The 24868-nt window shown below is 37.3% G+C and overlaps 1 protein-coding gene across 3 annotated transcripts in view; it reads right to left on the reverse strand.

Moving 5' to 3' along the window:
* The window catches only part of LOC100648816 (protein Tob1), a 123827-nt gene extending 100808 nt beyond the window's left edge, over nt 1–23019 (reverse strand). Inside the window, exon 1 of one of the 3 annotated variants that reach the window (XM_020868691.2) lies at nt 22800–23019. The gene's annotated coding sequence lies outside the window, so the exon portion shown is untranslated. The other 2 variants (XM_012321138.3, XM_012321139.3) reach the window with 2 other exon arrangements.
* Between the last annotated feature and the right edge of the window lie 1849 nt (nt 23020–24868).

Here is a 24868-nt window from a genome sequence, read left to right on the forward strand (position 1 = left end):
CATCGTTCACGAGAATAAAACTGTTTACTCCAACCTAACTGCGAACCAAAATCACCGAAATTTCTTTCTTTACGATCTTCGACACTCAATCACACGAACTACCCATACCATAGTCAAACTTGGAATGCCGCGGTATTTCCCTAAAGGAAGGAAAATTCCCAACTACTGTTCCATAAAATCGCGAAAGCTGCAGCGATAGCGTAATTTTCCTAGTCCATTGAATCGTTCGAACAGCCACCACTCAAGACGCTTTGGCATTCCTTATGGACTCTCGCCAGGATCTCGAAAGTTCCAAGACAATCGGCTCGTTCGAAATACCTCGTTGTCCTCGAGAATGCCTAATTTCGAATAATAGCGTGAAGCGATTCGAAAGTTTCGAAGGGATCCGGTCGAACGACAACGAGGGAGAGAAGTCGACGTGATTTCGTCGCGATTCTTCGAAAAGGAGTGCGAAAGGGAGCGGCGGGAATCTCGGAGGGTGAGAAGAAACCGAGAGGTTGTGGTATTGATCGGTCGCCGGAAAACATTCCCTCTCGACGACCGACTTTTTTCCACGAGACGGAACAAGGAAAACAAGAAAACGGCCGGATAACGTGGCTCGATTTTTGCATGCATGCTTCACAAAAAATCAACCGAAAAAAAAGAGGGTTGCTAACCTGTTAAGGGGTGCCGCGTTATCCGCTTTACGAAAGATACTGCTATAATAGAGATAACGATTTAACAGTTATAGGCGTTTCAGCTACGTTTATATTCTCATCGTAACAACTACGCATTTAGAGAGTTTTCTTTTACCGTCCAAGCTTAGATCGATCGTCTGTGTCCACTTCAAACTTTTTTCCTGTAATATTTGAAGCCAGACACGTGACGTGCGAATAGGAAGTTGGAGATATACAGGCAAAAGGATTGTAAACGAATTTTAATCTTTTGATAAGAATTTTAATTTTTTAAATCTATCTTTAATCGCTCTTATAAATTCTATCATAATCCAATGATTATACACACACATATATATATATTAAATAAAACTATCTAATCATTTAATTAATGCGAGTCTGATTGTTCAATTTTAATCAAGATTCAGTCTGACAGTTTAATCTTTGTTAGCTTTAATAACAGCCTTATCCAAGGCGTAAATTTAAATGTAAACTTACGATTCAATCATAAAGTTTCTTTTGAATAATATTCTTGAAAATTGCTGCGGTGAAGGTTTTTCAAAGTTGCGGCTGTATTTTGCATACAATGTACGCAAACTTGCATGATGTGTAACGAAGGGATGCTGTACACACCCTTGACTCGATTAAATGACCCCTAACTCGTGGAATCTGTTTAAAGCTCCGCGTTACTGTGGATTTACGATACGTCAATCTCTATTAAAAGGCGTGCACAGGGAAGAGTTAAAGTTTCCCTCTCCATGCATAATTGTATCAAGCATCGAGCTACTGGGGTATAAAAGTCTTTAATCTCGACAATGGAGATGAGACTGTGTTTGTACATCGAGTGAAACCAATTTGTGCCCCGGACGTTGACAGAAACAAATATTAGAATATCAGGAAATTTTAAAAAAGGGACGCTCTCAATTATTATGTCATAATTTATCTTTTATTTTGTTCGTCTCTTAGCCCACTTAATTTCTTATCTGTTCTGTTCATCTGTCTTTTAAAACAACACAAATTTTGTTAATTGACAACAATCTAATGGAACTTTTAATTCATCTTAATTCAATGTTTATCTTGTGTATGCTTCTTATCAAACTATAAAAATTGTATTATCCACAACCCTTTCTGATTGACAAGGATCATCATGAAAATATCAATTCGCCGTAATTTAATTAATTTCTTTTATTTCGTTTATCTTCCCTTTCGAGTTATAATAATTCCATATTGACAATAATACGAGTTTCAGTTAGTTAAATTGGTTTTGATACATTGTATACTTTAATATATTCTTGATCAAACCTGTACCACTTTTAATCAGATTATGAAACAAACATTTGCTTTTCTTCCTAAACTTGCTAACCACATTTTCCATCTAAATGTCAAATTACAAAAGTTCTATTAACAGCCACTCCAGACCAACTAGTACAGAACTCTCGATCCACCCCCTACGTCCACCATTTCCCAAATTTCAAATCTAAACAAAGTCAATCGCTCAATCCTCAAGCACCCCACACCAACACACCAATACACGCTTAATAAACCCTCGCAAACCATCAGCGAAACCCATACCAAGGTACGATCCTTTTTCCACACAAGCTACAAAGGATGCTCGTATTTAGCCTATCGGAGCAAGGGGGTTGAATTCTCTCAAGGACACGTCAGTGACGTCGTGGAAAAGGAGGAGGGGTGCTATTTTAACAGGCGACCCTGGACGATCGATCGACTCGAATTAACGACGGCGTGTCGACCGATGTGACGGAACACAGAGAAGTATTTCGTGCTGCTTCCCATCCTTGGTGATTTGGCACCGCGCGGCCACGCGAGGTCGTCGAACTCGGGGCGTGACTGACTCCGCAAGAGGGTAACTTCAACCACCATGGCGAACTTCTACTTCGCGCGGCCGATTGATCGACCACCCGATGGGAGTGTGGGCCCCGTATCTCGAGGATTTATCTAGCGCGGACCCCCACTGAAATTTCCAACTTGAACTTCCCTGTTTTGCATCCAGAACGCGTGATTCCCACGATAACGTCGATCATTTTTTGTTAAGGTTTGAATTAGGCTCGTGGATAGAAAAATGGGCCTTAATGAGCGGTTTTAACGTTTTAAGCATCGAACAATGGAAGCGGTAAGTCATGCAAATGCAAAGAATGGAGATTTTGAAGGGGAAGAAAAAACACATTTGTATTCGTTCCGATACTTATGGCATTTGTTCCTTGAATGTTGCGGACTTGTAGCGTTAATGTAGTTTATGTAGTTTATCATCTTAACTTCTTTATTTCTTCATGTTTCTCGAAAATTAGCGTTTTTAGATATGTGAATTTCAATACAAACTATATTTCGGCATTGGAATTATACCTCGAGATAATTTGGATCATAATATGATAAGATAATTAAAAAATGTTAATATTTTTTTTGTATTTATATGTATGGAATATGTAAATACACCAAAAGCGAAGAAGAGTAAAAAAATAAAAATATGGAACATACAGATGTATCATACAAGTTGCTCGTGGATGATATTTCATGGAATTTCCACTTTCTTTTGTTCCGTATATACATAATACGCGATCACATAAAATCAAGCAAGTCTTCTACAATTTAAGGTTACGAGTACTTTAAAATTAGAACTACACGCTCAAAGTCTTTTTCCAGAAACCAGTGTCACAAGCCATTCGAGAATCTTCGCGACATAATAACACCGTGTCATTCAATTTCATACAACAGAGATCGTGAAAATGAGATCCATTTTTATCGATCTTTTCTTTATTTTCATTCATAAAATTATATTTTATGTCATCAAACAACATATTATTGAAATTTAAATACTGAGGCTATTTTTACGACAGAAACTACCAAAATTTTCCTCCCAACGATAAAGGAAAATAATGGAAAAAGAATTAAAATTCGCAAAGAGAATCAGAAAGAGATAAAGTAAATATAAGATAATAGAAGATAAGAAGATAAAGTAAATATAAGATCGAAATCAAATAATTAAATTGCCTTCACTAATCATATCACGTACAATCCTGTCGTACGCTTGCTTGTATTGAGCAAAATGATTGTTAGACTGTACGCATGATCTTTTGGATTATTTAACACTTGCAAGTTTTTATGCCACCAAATAACTTGTATTGTGAAATAAAGTTGGCACTTACGTTAAATGTGCAGGTGATTATGAAAGTGGCCTAAATAAATAATGAAAAAAAAAAAAATGAATTTATCGCTCATTTTGCTTCGCGTCTATTTGCATTATAATAATCTGAAATCATCTTTGCAAAGTTCTTTTTTTGTAAAAATTCATTTGCTGGAGCAAATTGGTTGTTGCATCGTTAAACAGAATTCAATTCATACGTCAAACGCAATACTTTTAAATATCTCGAGACGAAAAATCAGTGACTTAGGCCACTTTCATAATCACCGGCACAAATCTCAAAATAATGGACGAAGCAACGTGAAAGGAATTTTTTATACAAATATTTAATACTAACATATCTTGCACAAACTAGGCTAATGACTTATCGACGGAAGTTTATATTTTTCACTTCATTTTATGTCTTTCATATCATTCGTCAAATTATCTGTAAACAATATTTAATTCTAACAAAATCGTCTTGCACAAACTAGACTAATGACTTATCGACGGAAGTGTATATTTTTCACTTTATTTTATATCTTCCGTATCATTCGTCAAATTATCTGTAAGCGATAAAAAGATAATTTTATTGTTTAACACTAACCTCTTTCGAAACAAAAGCTCTCGAAACTTCTTCCCTGAACAATCGAAAAAAGGAAAGGAAGAATGAAAAAAGCTCGGAAGAAAAAGAAACGGCAGAAATAAATGAAGATACTCCGAATTTCTCTCGTATCCTGAGTTTCGCTCCATTACACGCGGCTAAGGATGCATCAAAGAGAGCCACGACGCCCTAAAAGCTGGCGGATCTCGATTTCTGACCACTCTCGAATTCCCCGGAAGCCTTTGGGGCCGCGCGGCCGGCGAGAACGCTTTCAACCCTCTCGCGCGAGCACGCGGAGCCACGCCAGCCCGGAAGGCGGTTTGTAACGTGGGCGGAAAAGCTCAGATCAATATCAAGCGCGAATTGGAACGTTACGTGGTGAAAATCGACCCGTGACCTAGTGTGGACCCGCCCGTAGGTGCCGCGCTGCCGGTGGCGCCATCCGAAACATCATTTCTTTACACAAAGCCTTACACATGTAAACACACGTACATATAAAAGCGAAATATTCGACGATCTACGTCTGGGTGGAGTAATTCAACGGGTTCCCTCAACGTCTTAATTTCGTCGCAGAGTTTGTTGAAGTCTCCCATCACCAACGCTGCAATTTGGTTAATTCTCATCCAGAGTTCCTGGCACGCTTTTAATTCCCATGAAAGGGAATTCTCGTTAGCACATTCGTTACTGCTAAAATATAATTATCTATTCTTCGGACTGTAGTTTTCTTTCTCTCTTTTTTTTTTTTTTTTTATCGGAGGTGCATTTGTTTTAAGTGACAGAAGAATGAGAATCTTTTACTGTCCTTTGTCGGAGAAAGAGAGAGTAATTTATTTTAGCGAAGAAGAGGGAATAGTTCATTTTATTTACGATAAATGGATGAAGCTGGCAATTAAAATGTGCTTGTAAGTTCTTTTTGCAGGAATTGTACATAAATGGAAAAAGTACGGTGAAATTGTTTGAAGATTGAAATTGAGAATAGAACTGCGTGGGTTGGCTTCAGATCGTTTGTTAGTAGAATGAGTAAGTGTCTGGTCAGACGAAGGACGATGAGCGGGATCTGTGTGAATCGAGGAAGCGCGTAACGGAAACGATTGATGTGGGCGTTAATTGCGTGGATAGCAATTATAATGAATTGGAAATAAAGGGGTTGCAGGCTTTATTGAAGAATGATATAAAGACATATGAAATTATCCTTGATCTAGAAAGTATATTAAGTCTGTGAAATATAAGCGACAGAGCTTTTGTTTTCTTATCGAATAGATAAGATAACAAAGATTATTGCTAATTATGCAATACTCTCATTGTTTTCGCGTTTCTTTCATGGAATTTCTTGCTAATAATTTTTGCTTTCTGAGTCTTTCTACGCAATTATTTACTATCAAATAATATTAGCCAATTGATAGGTGATCAATTTTATTGCACGAATAATATTATTGCAATATTATAATATTAAGAGTATGATGTACAGAGAAATAAGTAAATTTAATTAATTCCAAACATGGTAAACACCAAAAGTCCATAGTTTTCATGTAACAAGAATGCATTTCTTGTATTTATTGACAATATTTATTTCTAAAATCTATATTTACCATTTTATTTTCTCAATTCGTTTAAAACACACAAATAATCAGAAGACTATAAAATATAGGTATAGAACTGTCACAATTAATCAGCTATATTTTCTCCGCGTCCTAATCAATTTTATTGTGGTACTACCGCCCCAAATACCAACTTCCCTTCCAGAACAAAAAGGTTCATCAGGAAAGGTCGTAACAATATAGTTTCATGCGCCAGTGTGTATCGCGTAATGGGTGGCAACTTACGCTCCAGCTCCTTATTTGCACGAGGAAAGTTCCGCGTGCACATCAAGGCAACATACGCGATGCGGAGGAAGACGTGGAGGATTACTATTAGAATAGACCTAACATTAATTTCGCGTGCGGTAGATTAGGACACTCTCTACGTTTCCCCTTCTGCCGCTATTTTCCCTCGATTTCTCCATTAAGCACGTGGATTATTTACCTTTTTCGGAGCCCCTTTTCATTTCATTCATTTTATTTTCTCGAGCAATTATTATTCTCTTCTACAAAACAATTATCATTCTTTTCTATTATTATTCTTTTCTAAACTCTACTATACTGGTTCTTTGAATCTTTCTCGATCGGATATTCTCCATTTATTCCTCCAAAGTCTTTTAAATTTTATGCAGCATGGAGTTATGTATTGTTTTTCAATTTTTGGTATGGTTGAGATTATTTGCGAAATATCAAAATAAAAATTCCTTCTGTTTGTTTAAATATGAGCCTTGAAACATAAAAATGGAAAGATTCAGAAAAGGTTGATATTAGAAGCGTCAGAGTAGTACAATGACCAATGACTAAAATTGGTCAATTAGTAATTTTCCGTGGAAATTTTTATAAATTTGCCACATTTGTGGATACTTGAGTAACTCTTTTTGTAAAATATATAGACGGAAGATTCTTTTTCTTCTTACACCGCACGTCTTCTTCATGCAACTTTTATTTTCATTTGCTGAACGCAAGTTTTATACTTCAATTATTAGCATTTCTAACGTTGGATATTTTTGCAAGTAACAGCATTTTTGCCAGGATCTCTTTCTAATCCTCGTAGGGCTTCGATTAATTCTATCTGGTCCTTGAAGTTGTATAGTTTTTTGCGTCGCACGAAGCTTGATTAACAATATGTGCGTTATATTAATACGTGTGTAATATTGTAACAACGATATTTGTATATTACGTATATAATGAAGATGTTAGGTTTCCACTTGGATCGATCGATACTGTCGTGCAACTACGATATTTAAATTTTTTATACGTATTGCTTTGACTCCCTCTGGAAATTGTAGTATGAAAGGTAGAAATGAAACACAAAGTGATATCAACGTGAATTAATGATATACGAAGACACCGTATAAGCTCATTAGCATACAGAATGTGACAGATGGGAATATCAATTGTACTTTCATTAGAACATTATTGATGCATGACCGTATCGCTTAAAGACGTATCATATTCCAATTAGATATTCATCATGCATAAAATATTGATAGCAGTTAATCTGGAAATTATTCTCTTTGGAAAACTCTAATACCTTCGATTAAAATTCGAGCTAAGTAATAATCAATTCGAAATAGACAAAAATAAATAAAAATAGTTAATATTTATAACCATGAGTAATAATGGAATCATTAACAGTCTCCATTCGCAGAAAAATGTTTGTGGTTTACGCAATAAGAAGCTTGTAGAGCAAAGAATACACTCAAAGTGGATTATACCGGTTGCGGCCAGACAACGCGTATCAAGTTCACTCGTTTGAAATGAAACTCGCATGGGCACACTTTCATTCGAGCGTACTCAAGGAAGACCAAACACAGCAAAAACACGTCGACTTTTTACACAATTGTTTATACAATAGATAACAGATGTACGAAGTGCTATGGGAAAAAACAGGAAGAAAACAAGGGATCAAACTTAACGAAGATTATGGCAATGCGTGGAACTTTTTCTCATTTCATTCTTATTTCTTACATAGTATAGTAATTCTTACAATGATAAAAACTATGTACTGAATCTTAATAATTTCTCGAAATTTACGTTGATAGAAAACAGGTGTGAAATAGTGCAGAATAAATTGGAAGAAAACAAGACGCTCTGCGTGGATGAAGATAATTATCACTCACGTAAGCGAGAGCATTAAAACAGCTACTTGTTCGTAAAAAAAGCTGTGAAATACTAGCAAAGAAAAAAAAATGGAAGAAACCAAGAAGATTTGTATGAACATTGAAAAAAAAAGAATGCGCAGACACACGTTATGCGTAAAAATAAAAAATACGAAAAACAATGCTCTAATAGGTGTTTTTTGAACAGCAGATATTCATGAAACTCTTGAAATATATTCGCAAGTTGCTATATATTCTTCAACTTCGCGTTTTGTCTTTTTGAAGTCAACGCCTTGTTCCAATTTTCACCAATCCCTTGACCGACTTTCACTCGAATGCTCGAAAAGGACGCTTTCTGCCTACAAACTACACCGCCTTATCGTCAACTACCATCGATTTCCTCATCGAGACGAAAGCAAAGATGAAAATCATCGTTGCCTGGAAATCGAATGAATTTCTCAGCCACGTCTTCCGGATTCTATTGTGCTATTGAAACACTGTCATTGACGTAACTATGGCTGGGTCAAGGTTCGCAGGTTCCATTATCGATCTTACTGTATTTCTAATGAACGCTGTTCTGTCACCGTGTTCTGTCTCGCGCAGTGGCGACACGTGTGTAATTACTAAAAATAAATGGTTTTCGACGAAACGGTGCTCCTTCGAAACGAACTAGTTGAAATCGTTTAATTATAATTCCACTAATGAGGTAATTAAGGAAGCTCGTTTTTCATTGAATAAAACATGAAATCCAAAAATCCAATAATAACGTCACGACTCGCGAGTCAATCAATTTTTAATGAAACAATATTACATAGGAATTATTGCATAGAGCAATCGAGTTAGCTCTTTCAGATGAAAGTCTATTACGATTATACCGAAGAATTGATCGAATGAAGCCAATTTATTTCGTGTGTTATATTTCCTCGGCAACTTTCTATATATGCTTAAGGTTATGATCGTCATACGACGCATGCCAACGATTGTATTTGAAATATTGCACGCTGAAATGAATGATTTAATTTTGCAAATTAACCATCCAGTCACGAACGACGTTGAAATCGCCTTCTATTAGACGTATTCTGCTAATTTCATCAGGCCACGCCATTTGTATGTTGCAAGTTAATACAAAAAAGAATATTTCCCTCTTCTTCCTTTTTTTTTCATTCTTTTTCCTTGCTGCATTGAAAGTCTCCTAATGATAAATCTATACAAGATACGTATTTTGCTCGCGAGCTCGCACAGAAAAATATGAAAATCGCTCACGACTCGAGACTTAGGTAACGTAAATCCATCCAAGACCAATTTTTACAAAACTCACGATTCCTCGTCTACCGCAAACCTTAAATGATCGAAAAGCGAATCTTGGCAGACGCAGCCCTTACAAAACCTATAAAACAGAGCGAAACGTTTGGAGTGACTCTCGATTTCTCGGTAGAACCGGTCGAGTTTCGAGAAAAGGTTCTCGATGCGGCTGGAAAGGGGGCGTAACCTCTTCGAAGATTTACTTCCGACGGCAGGGTATACGCATTACCTGGATGCAATAAATTGCCAGCAAACACACATATACGTGCAACTCCATTGAATAATAGCGCATTACCCGCGTGTTGCGGCCGTGTACGCTCGCGCGCACACGGAGGCCATACTAATTCCTTGTATAAATAAAGGACTTATCTGCGACCTGCACTCGTTCTCTAGACGTTATGATATACTAACCTCATTAGCATGAGGCGCAGCGAAGAAGTATGGCTTCAATAACGGCGACGCTGCGTGAGGATCGATGATGCGGTTGAAAGCAACTCTTCGTGTTTTAGATTCGTTTGAACGATCGATTGTCAGCGTTTCTGATATAAGAGACGAGTAATTTATCTACTTAATTGTTTGTTGACGATTGAAGCAAGTTTGGTCGTAGATTTGATACTGAGCTTAATGGATCTTATGGTTATTTGGAAAATATTGAAGATTAATATAATTTAGAGTAGAACTTAGACGTAGAAAGCACTGTTGTATTATTAACACCAGATTAACGTCTTTTTATCTTTTGTTTTATTAATTTGTTGAGAGTTAGGTGGCTATAGGTAGCTGTAAGTTTTGGGAATGGTATTCGTTGAACGTAGTTCTAGTTAATTCTTTATTGTAATTGTTACGCTTTTGCCATAATCTAAAAATATTGTAGAAAATAAAATATGACAGAAATACGATTTTTCTTCAAAATATTATTTCTCTCGCAAGATACTTATCTTTCAAAATAATCCACCTTCTCGATTGTCATCGTTATCTTTATTATAAGCTGCTAAATTAAGTCTAACTTATTCTTCGGTAATGGATACCTAGAATGTTTAAAAACAAGTGCATGGAATTTTAGGAGTATTCAATAGTTAGAGTATTCAGTAAGAGGATAGAAGAAATTTAGTCAGCGTTGAATCTAGGATCAATTTTCTTTCAAACGATAATAGATACACTGATTCACGAATAAAAATATCTAAGAAACAAACGTTTCATCAGAATTAATGATTATCACTGTATCGTAATGAGTATCAACGAAAGCTTTCTTTCACCATTTAATAAAGGTGTTCAATTAACGTATCTTCCACCTGCTGTAATATAATGTTTGTAGATGAAACATGTACAGGGCAAACAACTATGTACGTGTATTACAAATATAGCACATTATTCATTATAGATGAATGAATGAAACTCATTAAATATTTCTACAAAGACACATGAAATTAAATTTCACACTGAAAGTAGAGATTCTAAAATCTATACTGATCGAACTATTTTATATACTTCTTAATAAATAATATAAATTCTTAAAAATCTATAACGCATATTATGACCACAATTCTTCATGAACGCACAATTCATCCTTCTAATAGAAGTCATCTTGTCGATCATCGTGTCAGTTGCCTTATCCGGTTTCCAAGTTACTTGCAATATTCCCAATCCAATCCAGTCAAATACGAGTCCCGTTAAAGTGTCGAATTGACATGAAAATTCACGATCCTATGACACGCGTGTAATTAATAACCGTGTGTCATTCCAGCCTCAAATTACACCAGCTGCATCTGTCACCGTGTGTTATCGGTACCGTTACCTTTTTCCTGCTATCGCTCATTAATACCGCTATTACCGCGTTGTATCGACCTATTATCGTATATCTACTGTTCGTTCCGTTATCCCTGTGAACGCCAATTCTTTTCTTTGCTCGACTTTCGAGTTGGAAATTATCACGTACAAATAGGAGAATACAATAGTTTAGAGGTGTGATACGTTAACGGTATAATATTACCGATATGTAAACCATTTAAAATGTAATTCGAGATTCCAACGAAAGGTTCCAACGAATAACGAAGAGCTATTGTAATGACAAATTACCATGTATTGACAAAATCCGCAATCACTTAGTTGCCAACCCAATAGTTACCAAAACCATCATACAGGTAAAACAGCTCAGAAGTATAGCGTTTATTCTACAGTTGTATAATTATATGAATTATCTTTTGATTTATAATTATAATTGTGTAACGAAGTGTTTTCAAATTGTCATTTACTTTGCCATTCCGCAAATTAAAAATGCGATTCATTTGTCTCGTACCCCTTTGGATCGGATGGACACAACGATAAATCATAAAGCATAGAATGTGTGATCCAACAGTTCAAGTTTTATTGTAAACGTTTAATCGTTAAGGACCGAGAATGTACACATTATGCTAATAAAGAACAGGCTTCGAAAATTTCCAAAAAATCGAATAGCGGAAAGGGAAACATGGAGCATATGGTGCACGCGACCGATGCAAAATATGTATAGGCCATAAATTCGCGCGGATATCAGTGTGATCGTGGCCAAAAATTATGGCTTGCCGGAAAACGCGATGGATGATGCCGAAACGAAAACGAAGCGCACCGGCGTGCATCGACCAATCGCTGCGGTCTTGTGTAAGTCGTGCGACCACTGATTGGAACGGGCGTGGGTGTATCGAATCGATTAGACCGGCGATCGATTATCGCGCGGACCACTCCGCGCGCGTCCCGGAAACTCTCCACTATTGCTCCACTTTCCACGTTGTCCGTGATTCCTTCCTCTCTTCTCTTCTCCCCATTTTCCGTACATTAGGTATTCCTTTTATTAGTCGGTGGTTAACTTTTGGCAATCTCTGTACCGATTATTAACTCATAAGGACGAAGTCTATCAGACTTCAATAACTTTTACTTTCATGGTAATTTAATAAATATCGATCGTAAAGTGTTGTGTGTATCAATATCTAATAACCTATAGATGTACATATAATCTAATAATGTTTAAATAATGTACTACATTTAATATAAAATAAAATAATGTAATATATATAACACAGAATACTTATATTTTTAGATTTCTGAACATATTACCGATACGACGAAATGATCAGCCATACCAGTTACAGATCGACTATAATTGGTTCGTAATTAATGAGATAAAACCGAAGTAAGTTTGATATAGAACACGCAACGAAGATTTGTAAAAATTATTTGCTACCATTACAAGAAAATAATCAATTGAGAGTTAGACATTCTTTGATTTAAATCTTAGACCTCGTCGAAAAGAATTTAAATAAAGTAGAGAACTTCGGAAAATTCTAAATGTGTTATGTGGGATCAAAAAACGCGAAATATTATAAGATTTGTAATATTATAAGTAAGATATTAATCGTTTATAATTTACGAGATTCTTCAAACGAAATAAGAATGTTTCCACTAAAAGTTTCCACAGCTTCTAAATATCTTCTCGGATTAATTGCTTTTCTGTAAATATTCTAATTATATTAATATTCTGTAAATATTCTGTAAATATTCTTGTGAGTGTATTCATGTACTTTTGTATCTTTAAATTGCTTTTAGTGGAACGAGAGATTCAGCCAGATACCAGATAAAGTTCATTGTTTGTGCATGGAAAGTTTACCGCCACAGAGTCTAGACAGGAAATTTTCGAGCCTTGAACAGGTGAACAATTAGCGTTCTTCGTTTTTTATAAACCTATAATATACGCTATGTGTACATAATATTCTCTGTTATCGACTGTTAATTGGTCTTTAACCAGTTGCTTGGAAGTATTCTTTCCAATTATTCCCCGACGCGTTTGAGCAACTCATTAACATGTCTTCAGTCAACTTCAGGAATTACCTGTTTTAATACACTAACCGAGTAATTTGTTGCATGAAGCAGTTATGCGATCGACGAGAATATTGCAAACAATGAACAGACGTCATATTCCAATTAAAAGAAACTTACGTCAAGGGTATAATTAAATGACAAAATGAATTATCTTAGTAAATAATTATCATTTTTTATCATGAAATCGAGTGTGCCGGAATGGCAAGACGTTCGAATAACACGTACAGCCCAGAAAAATCCAACAGCCGAAAATCAAACACGCCAAATCAAACGTGAAATAAATTCAACATTGATATCTCTGTGATAAATCACTCAACCGAATCCGTGATTATACGCGGTAATTATAAATGCTAGCAGATATTCTCGGTAAATTTAATTACAATATTTGTACAAGTTGAAATTATCTGCGTTGAAAAGCCTCGAACAATAAAAACGATTCTAACAGCGACAATGAAAGAAATGTAATTGAAGATTTATTCGGAATAATGCAGCAGACTGATTTCTCTGATGTATACGCTCTTTGCTATTTACATACTCGTATTTTTCTTTCCTGCTTTTTCATCAAAAATATGAGATTGCACGAGTGATGGCCGGACGAATAACGGTACCGAACTCTCCGGCACGTTTGCATTATGTAACCATGTTTTAAAAGCCAGTCGAGGAGGTAATTAACCACTGTTTGCCGTGCAATTATAGGAAACGAGGTGTTTTCGATCCATTGCCGCGTACTTGAACGCGCGGAGAGCTATCGTTGTCGGACGAACAGGGAAGCATTACGAATTCATGGTGAAAAATACAGCGCACGGCGCTCTGTAATTGAGCAAACCGGAGATCAACTTTTCGAAAAATGTCAGAGACGTATTAATGGTAGCGTTATTTATTTAACGAACACAGTCCAGACAAATTGAAATGGATTATTTATTATCTTGCGAAATTATACACCAGAGGATGGAATTTTCACTTTTAAGAGTAGTTATCGCTTTTTCGTCGGTGAATTGATTTTACTTGTTGCATAAAATAGCTGTGGTAGAATTGCGAAAGTTTCAATTTATATATAGAAATTGATGCAATTGTGTTGCATAATTTGTTTGATAAAATGATGAAGATACTAAGATGGTAAATAATCTCGTGCATTTTCTTGATATATTTCCTTCTACTATTTTTTAGAGCGAATAAAGTTATTTGTTTTATATGTTAATGCTATGTCGGTCTTGGTTTCTTGGTGTCGTATATCTCGTTCGATTAATTCATTGTATTTCATCATTATTTGCTCGGAAAGAAATATGGAAAAATTGAAAGATCGTATACTTCTGTTTCATTACTGGCAGAACTTCAAAGCAGGAGCGACGAAGAAAATAGTATATTTTTCCACGCATAAATCAAATAACTTTAGTCGTTCGAAAAAATAATACAAAGGAGTATATTTAAAAATCGTACGAGCTTATGCATCACCTTGGTACTAGCCAATTTGAGAAATTATTTGCAACATCATTCTTCTCCACTCGTTAAAACAAACTTTATGAATCGAGTGAAGTGGGTGTCAAGCGTGTTTGAAGACAGGTATGCGTAAATTAGGACGTTGACTGGGAAAAGAACGAGCGATTAGTTGCTATCCTGATTCACAAACGAACGAGACGAGGGGTAAAGTGCAGTGCAGGTCACTTATGATAATACCTATTCCGGTAATGCATACCGATGTGGGCAACCTTGAAGAGATAAATTTCGTGATAAGCCCGATAATTAACGCCGCTAATGGCTATTATTATCTCTATTCTAAGGGAAAAACGTTAGAGGAACGCGTGCAAATTTTAGGTGGAACGTGTTAATCGCAGCACCTCCGTTGCACGACTTTTGCGACTGTTTCCTCAACGATAATAATATCCGAAATAACAGGATTGCGAAATTGGATCTGCCCGCGACCGTGAGAAGAGAAACGCGTGATCTGCAAAGATGTGTCCTTTCGCTTTCTCTTTTTCGTGTTATGTTCTTTATAAATATAAATACAGACGATTATTCGAATTTTGGAAATAAAATATACTAACAAAAATAGATTCTATAGTACATGTTGGCATTTATTCTTAGAATAATTTAGTAACGAGAAACATGCGACTGACTTCTGTGTATGAACGATGTCATTTTCTAACAATAAGTGAAAATTAATTCGTATTTAAAATATTTAGTTATTTATTTAGAATTTAGGTGACAGATTTAATATTTAGATATTTGAAGAGCTATTTAAATTTATTTAGAAATTATTAAGGGAGAGTTTGTGCAATATCAGCTTGGATTTTGAAATATTTTTTTAGAGTATAAATGTTTGTTCCTATAATAATAATAATAATAATAATAATAATAATAATAATAATAATAATAATAATAATAATAATAATAATATCAGTGAAGAATATCGAAAAAGTTTCTGCTTTGTGGTATGAGATTTTTTGAAACACAGAACTGTGATTCAGTTATGCTATTGATTATAGTGTGATTAAAAGAAGCTTTTATTTTCCTCTCTATGTTATTTTCCATTGCAATCAATTACAATTACAATTTCATCAGCACATAATCGAAATATTGTTCAACGACTTACTTGTATCTGATAATTTCTTTCACTGTATATTTCGATAACTGATAAGGAAACGATACTGATTGATTTCTTGCTTATATCATTTTTATGTCATCTACCTTTATACATGGATTTTATCAATCTTTATAATACCTAGAAAAGAACCTCACAATCTGTCATATAGAATTTTCTAAACTATTCTGTTTTACAATGTTAAAACTAATAAAAGCTTCAATATGCACAACTTCTCAATTATCACGCCTATAAATTCTAATAAATTAATTGTCGATTCTACCAAAGTGTTAAATATTAGTATTATTCCAAACACAAATTTAATACAAAATTCATACTTAAATGAATTAGGAATACGAACGAATACAACGTTGATTTTAGCAAACTTTTAAATATTCCCGTGCTATATTCCAAACACAAATTGAAAATTTACAAATGAAAAAATCTTGTTAAATTAAAAATGTGAAAGATGGAGTTTAGATATATCAAAATCCCCTTAATATCACAGATCGTATATTGCAAATAGATTTATCAAAGTACGACCTCGAATCAAAGCTCGAACCGTTAATTACCTGGCAATGACGCATTACGAGAGATAACGAGTATTATAAAATGTCAGGCAATTGCTAACACAAAGCAGTTTTTATGCAGCAACTTTCTTGTTGATTATCACACGGTTCATAATCATCGCGACAGAAGAGCAACGCGTTAGATGACGCAGATGGTATTCGATTTACTGACGACCAAGTTTACGAGCAACGCAGTAATGACGCTGCGATAATGTATCAGTAGTATCTGTAATATTACGTAAACTGTGTATGGTTAAAGACGCAACAAACGCTAAAAGTGTTTGTTGCTTTTCGACGCGTGTCATCCTTGCTCGAAGGAGAAACAGTTGCTGTACAAATGACGACTACTGTTAGCTTATCAAGAGCCTCAGTAAAGAAATCATAGATCTAAAGTCTGAAGTTCTTTCCTTCTTTCGATCATTTACTATCCAATTGTATCTTCTTTATATCATTAAACAATTCTTTCAGTTTGATAGGAAAATATTATGTGAAAGAATTGATGTTCATATACCTGAGTTTTACGTTCCTATTTTATTGTTAAATTTCATAATACATTAAAAATTTTGTTAGTGTAGAATTTTTCTTAGCGTATTCATTTGATAATATTTTTACGTTAGTAAGTATAGCTTAATAATTGTATATTATTTTTTTAATAGGTACATCAATTTTGCTATTTTAAATATTTGTTTGCTTGTTGAAACAAAAGTGACATTGAATCATAAAAATTCGAGTATCTCCGTCAGGATATATGTACGTGAATTAAATATATAGAAGCAGCAAGTTGTAAATGCTAAATTTTGTTTTTTTTTTGCGTTACGTTTATGGTTTTTGCATAATTTGTGAATTTTCGTAATTTATTTCTATTTCCGAATAATATTTTGATATATATGTATATTTTCGTATATGGTCCGGTTAATATTTCATGCACAACTTGTGTAATAAATCATCACGAATGCAATGAAATCGGGAGAATGACATAGAATTTTGTTGCATCTTTAAGTGAAGATGAGGAAAGTAACTGAAAGTGAGTCGTAATATTAATGTAGCACGAACGGCTTTGACAGTAATTATGCTGATAATGAAAGAACCGATTTCAAAGTCATTTTGATATCACTTGTCACCTATCTACGCAATTAACTTTGAAATTAAACACGTTTGACCTTGCTACGCTTAAATGTCATTTCGTCGTCGATTTCTTCGCAATCACCAATTATCTGAAAATAACATACTGGAACATTAAAATTCTTAACACAGTAGTTTATAAAAAAGGACATAGGAAGGCACTGATTTTCAAAAAAAGCCACAACTAAATGCGCTCTGGAGCATTTAAGAGAAGAAAAATAGGTTTCTCATTTATCACAAAATCCTCTTATCAAACAATTCGTCTGCGATTACACACAGAATCTAAAGTCTCTAAAACTCTAAAACGCTAACCTGTGAAACATGGCTGGTGGATTCGTTTCAGAATCACGAGACATCGTCGCGAAAATCAAAAACGACATTTCTGTAAGCGATGCGTCACGGAACGTAATTGGTCGAGGCGGGTTCAAACGTTCGCGCAGCGACATTCCCTGGCTTTTGGTATGCAAAAATCAGGCAGCGAGAACCGTACAAAAGCTTGAGCTCGTGGCGATAGACAGACAGACAGAGAGAGAGAGAGAGAGAGAGAAATAAAAAAAATATAGAAGAGCAAAGAGGCTTGACGGCGAATTGAAATTACGCTGCGGCAACAACGAGCTTTCGGGCAGCGCGGCGTTTCCGCGCAAAAATCCAATGGTTGAATCGCGTAATTATCCCGAAGACGATTAACGACGACGTCGCGACGCCTCCCTTTTGTTCGAGACCCACCAACCGCCGCCAACTTTCTTCTGTTTTATTCGGTACAGGTAATTAATTGCTAGTGGTTATTAATTAATTTCGCGGCATTGTGCGTCCGCTATGATTTACGAGATGTTTGAAACCTCTAATTGATTTTGATGGAAATTTGTTTTTTCAATTTTGAATTTTTTTCGTTGCGCATTATTAAGAGGTAAAAATTCTTATTCGATACATTTTATACATATTTATATGAATCTTATGATATTTATATGACGATATTTATGATTATATGGGAATTTTAGTTATTAAATCGTTCGCTTTGTCAGTGATATTGAATGTTAATTGATATTTATCGATAATTAATTCTACGGAGAAAAATATTTATGTATATTAATAATTGAGGAGTTTTTATCACTATATATCCAAGTAATAGATATCTATAAATTTATAAAAAGGTACTCAAGCACGTATTTTTTGATAAATTTAATCCCTTCCGAGGATCCATAATTTTTAACTTAATTAATCTGTCTCTTACAAAATTACCATCATCATTATCGTTATCTTGACCATTACGTGTTACATAAATTATACGCACGCCACATTTAAACGTATATATATATATCTACTTCAATTTAATCAAATTTCATACTATCTTTTACAACTCGCATCATGATCAGAGTGCTTGAAACGACCGAGCTTCCAAAACAAGGCAAGCATTTAAATGCTGCACGTGGACATGTCAAAAATAGCGTGCCGTATTCCTGCCTTGATAACGCAATAACTCAGCGAGTAATAAACAGAAAATTACGGAAATTAAGTGGTTGCCACGGTTACTAATGCCTCGAGAAGAATTCTGCATTTTCAAGGAACAACCTTCCGCCATTTCTTCGTCCCTACGGACCAAACATCTACAGAAAAGGACAGAAAGAAATATCCAGCATTTATAATTGAAAACATTACTGATATTACTAGAAATTCTACACCACGTACACATTGCTATTAAGGTGAAGAAAACGTTTGTTCATTACATTTTTCTTGAACATTCAAGACATTTTAACGCATTTCTTCACTTTCTATGTAATTCAACTAAGATTATTTTAATTGTTCAAACGTAAACCAGAAAACGGCGATGTATTGAATTATTTGTTAATAAGATTCTATTGATGGTATCTCTTAACGATCAGTGAGAAATAACAAATCGTCCTTTATATACTCTTGGTTTTACGTCGTTCAATTATTACTTTCTTAGATCCGCATAAAATTTCTTGAACAAAGAAAGAATTACAGATTCGCTTTACTTACGCATCGTCCCTGAAGACCTCGATTCCACTACTTGTAAAACCCAAAACAACTCACTCAAACGATATATTCACGATGTATCCAATACCCTAAAAAAACCAGCATCAGGACTACAAAAGATCCAGTCAAAGACATTGAATTTTTCGCGACCTATCAATGTCGTATATGAAAAGAACGCCGCTGACATTTGTGGACCTTCATCTCAATACTCGTAAGAACAACCCTAGCCCAACAATTTTCATCGCTCATTGTTTCAGTTTCGAATTACGCACTTCGTTAAGCGCGTAGCTCCGGAAACTAGCAACGGAGATAACACGCGAGATACACCGTAAAAACATCCAGCCACAAATCCCAAAAGATGAATAATTAACACGAATGGTAGATTCAACTCTTGGAGTCTACACAAAAAAGAGTCCTTTCACAAAAAAGTCCTACGGACAAACTTCCTGGTCCTTTCACAAACGCAATCAAAGAAAACGGCGGAATACACGCGAGGCGTTTTGCAAACTTAATTGGCGGTCCTCAGCCGCAGATCCATGTCGGTAGATTGCATTCTGCTGCCGAAAGATGCAAACGTAGATCGACTTTCCTTTTCGTTTCGCAACGGGGGCTGGCTGTGCTGGCTTGGCTCGATTCGGCTATCGATTTGACCGATCGCGATATCGATTCGCAAGGATTCCGCGGACCCTACCGTTGCGAAAGCGACCGCGCAGCTGCTGATATATTTAAGCGAGACTGTCTATTGGTAAACGAACCGGAATCTGGGCCAGTTACAACACCTGTCGCAGCGTAGTCCACGCTGAATCGTTGTCGTTTAGCTCCTATGCCAAATTTTGCGTCGTAAACACGACCACGAAACGTTCTTAAATGAGAAGCAGGATTCTGCTTGAGTTCTGAGACACGGTCGCGTACTAATAAATGGTCGTCGAGGGATCAGATCAACGATAACACAATTAGCGTTGAAAGCCAACGAGTTTGGCTTGAATCCGGTGATGGATGATTACGATACTTAGCCGCGCGCATTGTGCTAGGTTCATCAGAGGCTCCGCTCCGTTGCCGATTGTTTCGTAAGTCGGCGGAGAGGGTTCTACTAAGTGGGTATTTTGAAACTACTTGTTTCTGGGGTATAGGAGTTGTGGTAAAGCGAATTTGTGAATAAAAAGGTTATAGTAGAAGGGATAAATAGAAATTTGTTTTTGTTTAACGTAATATAATTTAGAGAGGATGTTTAGATAGATTCAGATCCCCATGGATTTGTGAAATCCATCCTCGGGTGTTATAAAATTCATAATCAGAAGATTGTGTCAGATTGACAAACGGCCTTATCTCGTCTCAGCAAAGATGTCATGCAGCGTAATGGTATCAAAGTGCACGTGTGATCGAAGATATTTATTTCCTAATACACAAGCTCTTAAACTATCCATTCTGTGTTTCACGAATCGGAGATATATGTACGAAAAAGAGGAAAACACGGGCTCATGCATATATAACTGTCGTGCAACATGATACATACGTACGTACCCCTTTTATCAATAACGTTACGTGGCATACATTGATTTAAGACTGTACGGTTATGCTGGCACCGAGAAACGGTTTACTCGCGAACAATGTAAACTGCAGACGATACAAATTACAGCTGTCAACGAAGCCACTCGTGGAGCACAAATGACGAACCGATCTTCACGCCTACTCGACTGTAAGTCAATATTTACGAACCGTTTAATGTGAAAGGGCGAGGCGTGTACGAGGATGGGAAATTCCCCTTGCTTTTATTGCCCTCTAACGCTGAATGCTTTCGTAGATAAATAATCGTTCTTGACAGATCTCCCTAATATTTTATATGATTTTCATTATGTACTTACTGAAATCTTCAGACAGTGGAATTTTTCCACGTATTTACTGCTACTGACGCATATGGAGCGCTGATTCGATTATTTCATTATTCCAACGACACAACTACTGCATTTTGGTTTTTGTGTATGATCATGAAATAACATAGGGAAGTAAGCAAAGCACTGAACAGTGACATTGTTATCTAAGACAAAAACATTTCTGATGAAACGAAAATACAAAGAATTCGAGTAGAATTTGAATAGCAGCTAATGTGTTCGACGAACAAGTATAGACAACTTGAAATTGTATTCTATGAGATGAAACATCAACTACCCCTACTTCAATTCCCGTTAAATGACGATGATACACTAATTTCCATTTTGACAATATGAAAACTGAATGATTTTATTGTGAATTAAATTTTAAAAATATTCCAATTGTCACATGTGCATGGAAAAGTATTCAAACATCATACGAGCTATATATGTGTATCATATGCATAATTCAACCTTCAACGACGCAATATATTTGTATTAATATACAAATCGCTTTATTGAAAATATGCGAGTTACCAGTTTGTATTTAGCAGTTTGATAGTATTTAGAACATGCTTTTTCCGACTTCTAATTAGATAAATTTCACGTGATCGTCTAGCGATGATGAATGGTAAAAATGGGAACTAAACAATCTATGGCTTATATGGAATAAATCGATCGAAATACGAAAAAAAAAAACTATTATAAATTGCATCTGAACTAGACAAAACAACATTCCATCGAAAGAAGAAATATAAGATCTTCGTTCTGATCCACGTCAATGCATCCAAAACAAAAAGACAACGGAACTATAAGATCCACTATGTGTAATCAAACTCGATTCGTCGTTTATCCACTCTAATTACATTTTCACTAGGTTTTCCTCGAACAATCCCTGGTTCTGGAGCTCGAAACGGCCTCGAACAACCGCTTCCGATTTCACTACGTGTTCACCCCCAATGCTTACGCAACGATCTCTTTCAGCGTGTACTTGCGGGAGAAGCGTGCAACTCACGTCTTTAAAGAGGCACACTCACTCGCCACGGTTGGTTATCCTCAAACGTCCAAAAAAACAGCAAGACACCACCGTAAAATTGGCTCACCAATTGGAAACCGACATTGAAGGAACAAAAACACTTTCGAACTTCCACGACGCGATACATTATACATGATCGTACACAAATCGAAAATATTTTGGCCTAACCGTCTGAAACTTCAATTTGAAACTCGGTTCCTTTGATTTCTCAGCAGAGAAATCTCACGTTGCAAGGAACTCGCCTATGCCTACCTGTCTGTGTCGTGCTAGATTCTTCCCCTGCTCCGATCGCCTAAATCAGCCCAGCACATAAACACACGTACGCACACACAGTGTGATACGTATGTATGCACGAGTATGTAGCGTGACGAGCGTACGTCGTACACGTGCGCGCGTTCGGATACACACCTGCACGTGTTACTCCTCGATGATGGAGGCCGAGGTACGGACGACTAACCGGAAGGACCGTTTGCACCTGGCCACACCGTGTATCTCTCCAGTGCGTCCCGTATCCTTTTTCACTTAAGAGCCGCGATCGCGCGTGTCCGATTAAACGTGACAAGCGATTGCTTTGGTCTTCGCACTGCTCGAACACCCGCGTCGGATTTTTCCTCCTTATATCCTTCCTTTACGATCTTCTGTTGGTCGGTGGTCCGTGTGCGCGCAAAGGTGCGTGTGCCGACGGATGATGTGTGCACGGACTTCGTATACGTTCGCGTGTGCGTGTATGTTGCTGGGTCACCTGTGTATATCTCTCCCTCTCTTTCTCTGCCTCTACGTATATATACACATATACGTAAGTTTTGTGTGTGTGTATATATATATGTATACAGGGTACGCGCGTGTGTAGACGACGACGTGCCGCCGCGACTACAGGTCTGTCAGATCGGACGCGCGTCGACGCTGATTACGGCGAGAACGTGATACAACAAGCGAGGAACGGTAACACACAGCTCGGTGTACCAGAGGAGACTGCCGGGTCCCCCACGGTTTCGCCAAGTGCTGGCCGCTATAGTGGAAAGATATATAGCGTACTCGTAGCGTGTGTATACGCTCCGCGCTGCTGGATTCTCAACGCGGATAAGGTGGAGGGGTCGATCGTGACGGTCGGGGAGTACGATGGTTTGGTGGAAGGAGAGAGATCCATTCGAGGGGGAGGGAGAGCGCGAACGAGTTAGAGCGGCGTGGAGCAAAGCACGGAGAGGTTTGGGGGGAAAGCGCACGCTCTAGGCGCTATGACGTAACTCGAGTCATCCTGGATGTACGTGCCACGGGTGGAGGGGAGACGGCGGGGAAACAACGGTGGCGCTGAGAAGAAGTGGGGAGCGCACCATGGAGGGGTGAGAGTGCAAGGGCGCGGTAGTGGGGAGCAGTAAACGGAAGGAGGGGAGGATGGCGGTCATTAGTGCTACTGGGACACGGAAGCGAATCCTCGCTACCCTCCCTGCCTCTCCGTGCGGCCCGTTTCGCGACCCGGCACCAGTAACCACCCACTCTTTTCTATTTTCCTCTCGGTCGCTCTGTCGGTTCTCTCACGCTCCCAGTATGTATTTTCCACGCTCGTTCTTCTCTTTCTTCCCTCTCGTGTCTCTCCGCTTCGTCTTTCTCCGCGCTCCGTTCCGCTCTTCCTCGCCTCTCCCTCTTTGCCGTGCGACGCCTCGCGCGTCCGTGTATTATCTATATAACGCGAGCGGCCCGGGGGTGCGCCTGCACTCTGCAGCTGCATACAACCCCCTTTTGCAGATCTCTGTGCCAACTACGAGAGAGTACATCTACGAGCACGAACACGATTAGGCCGCGCTCGCGACCTCGTCCTTGCCAGCCAGCCAAGATCGGGGCCGTTACGTTGCCTCGTGTCCGTTTGCTCGTTTCTCCTAGTTCGCTTGCTCGCTCGCTCGCTCGTTCGCCGCGCGCGGTTTCTTTGAAACGATACGCTTCCGCGGCATGGAATGCGTTGACCTTTTCGTGGTCCACGGCTTTGTGGCCGGGCTCGCTTCGTCGACGATTCCGGCGGGTCACGCTCCACGACCAACCGCTTAACGGACGTACGGCCTGTTGTAAGCCGATGATGCATAATGTATCGTGAGTCAATGAATTAGGCAAATTATTTCGTATATGAGATTTTTGGAAATTCTGTTTTGTGAGACAAGATGGTTTTTATATTTTAATAGATTAGATAAATTAGAAGAAGTAAGTCATTTAACGCTTTCATACGTAGCTTTCTTTCAATTAAATAAGTCGACGTGATCCAAGAATCCCATTAATGAACGTTGTAGTGATTTTTAGATTACATCGACTTACTTAATTGTATCATGGATCATTTAGAAGCCATAACACCAAAGCTCCATCTATCAAACCGAAATAAAAAAATTAGCGGCGGCCGATTGATACTGTGGCCGATAATCGTTCGGTAGCGAGATTTCCATAAGCAGATGCAAAGCATTCGCGGATACTTCCGTGGGAGGCGAAGATCGATA

Source organism: Bombus terrestris, chromosome 3 (assembly GCF_910591885.1).
Source record: "Bombus terrestris chromosome 3, iyBomTerr1.2, whole genome shotgun sequence".
Lineage (NCBI taxonomy): Eukaryota > Metazoa > Arthropoda > Insecta > Hymenoptera > Apidae > Bombus > Bombus terrestris.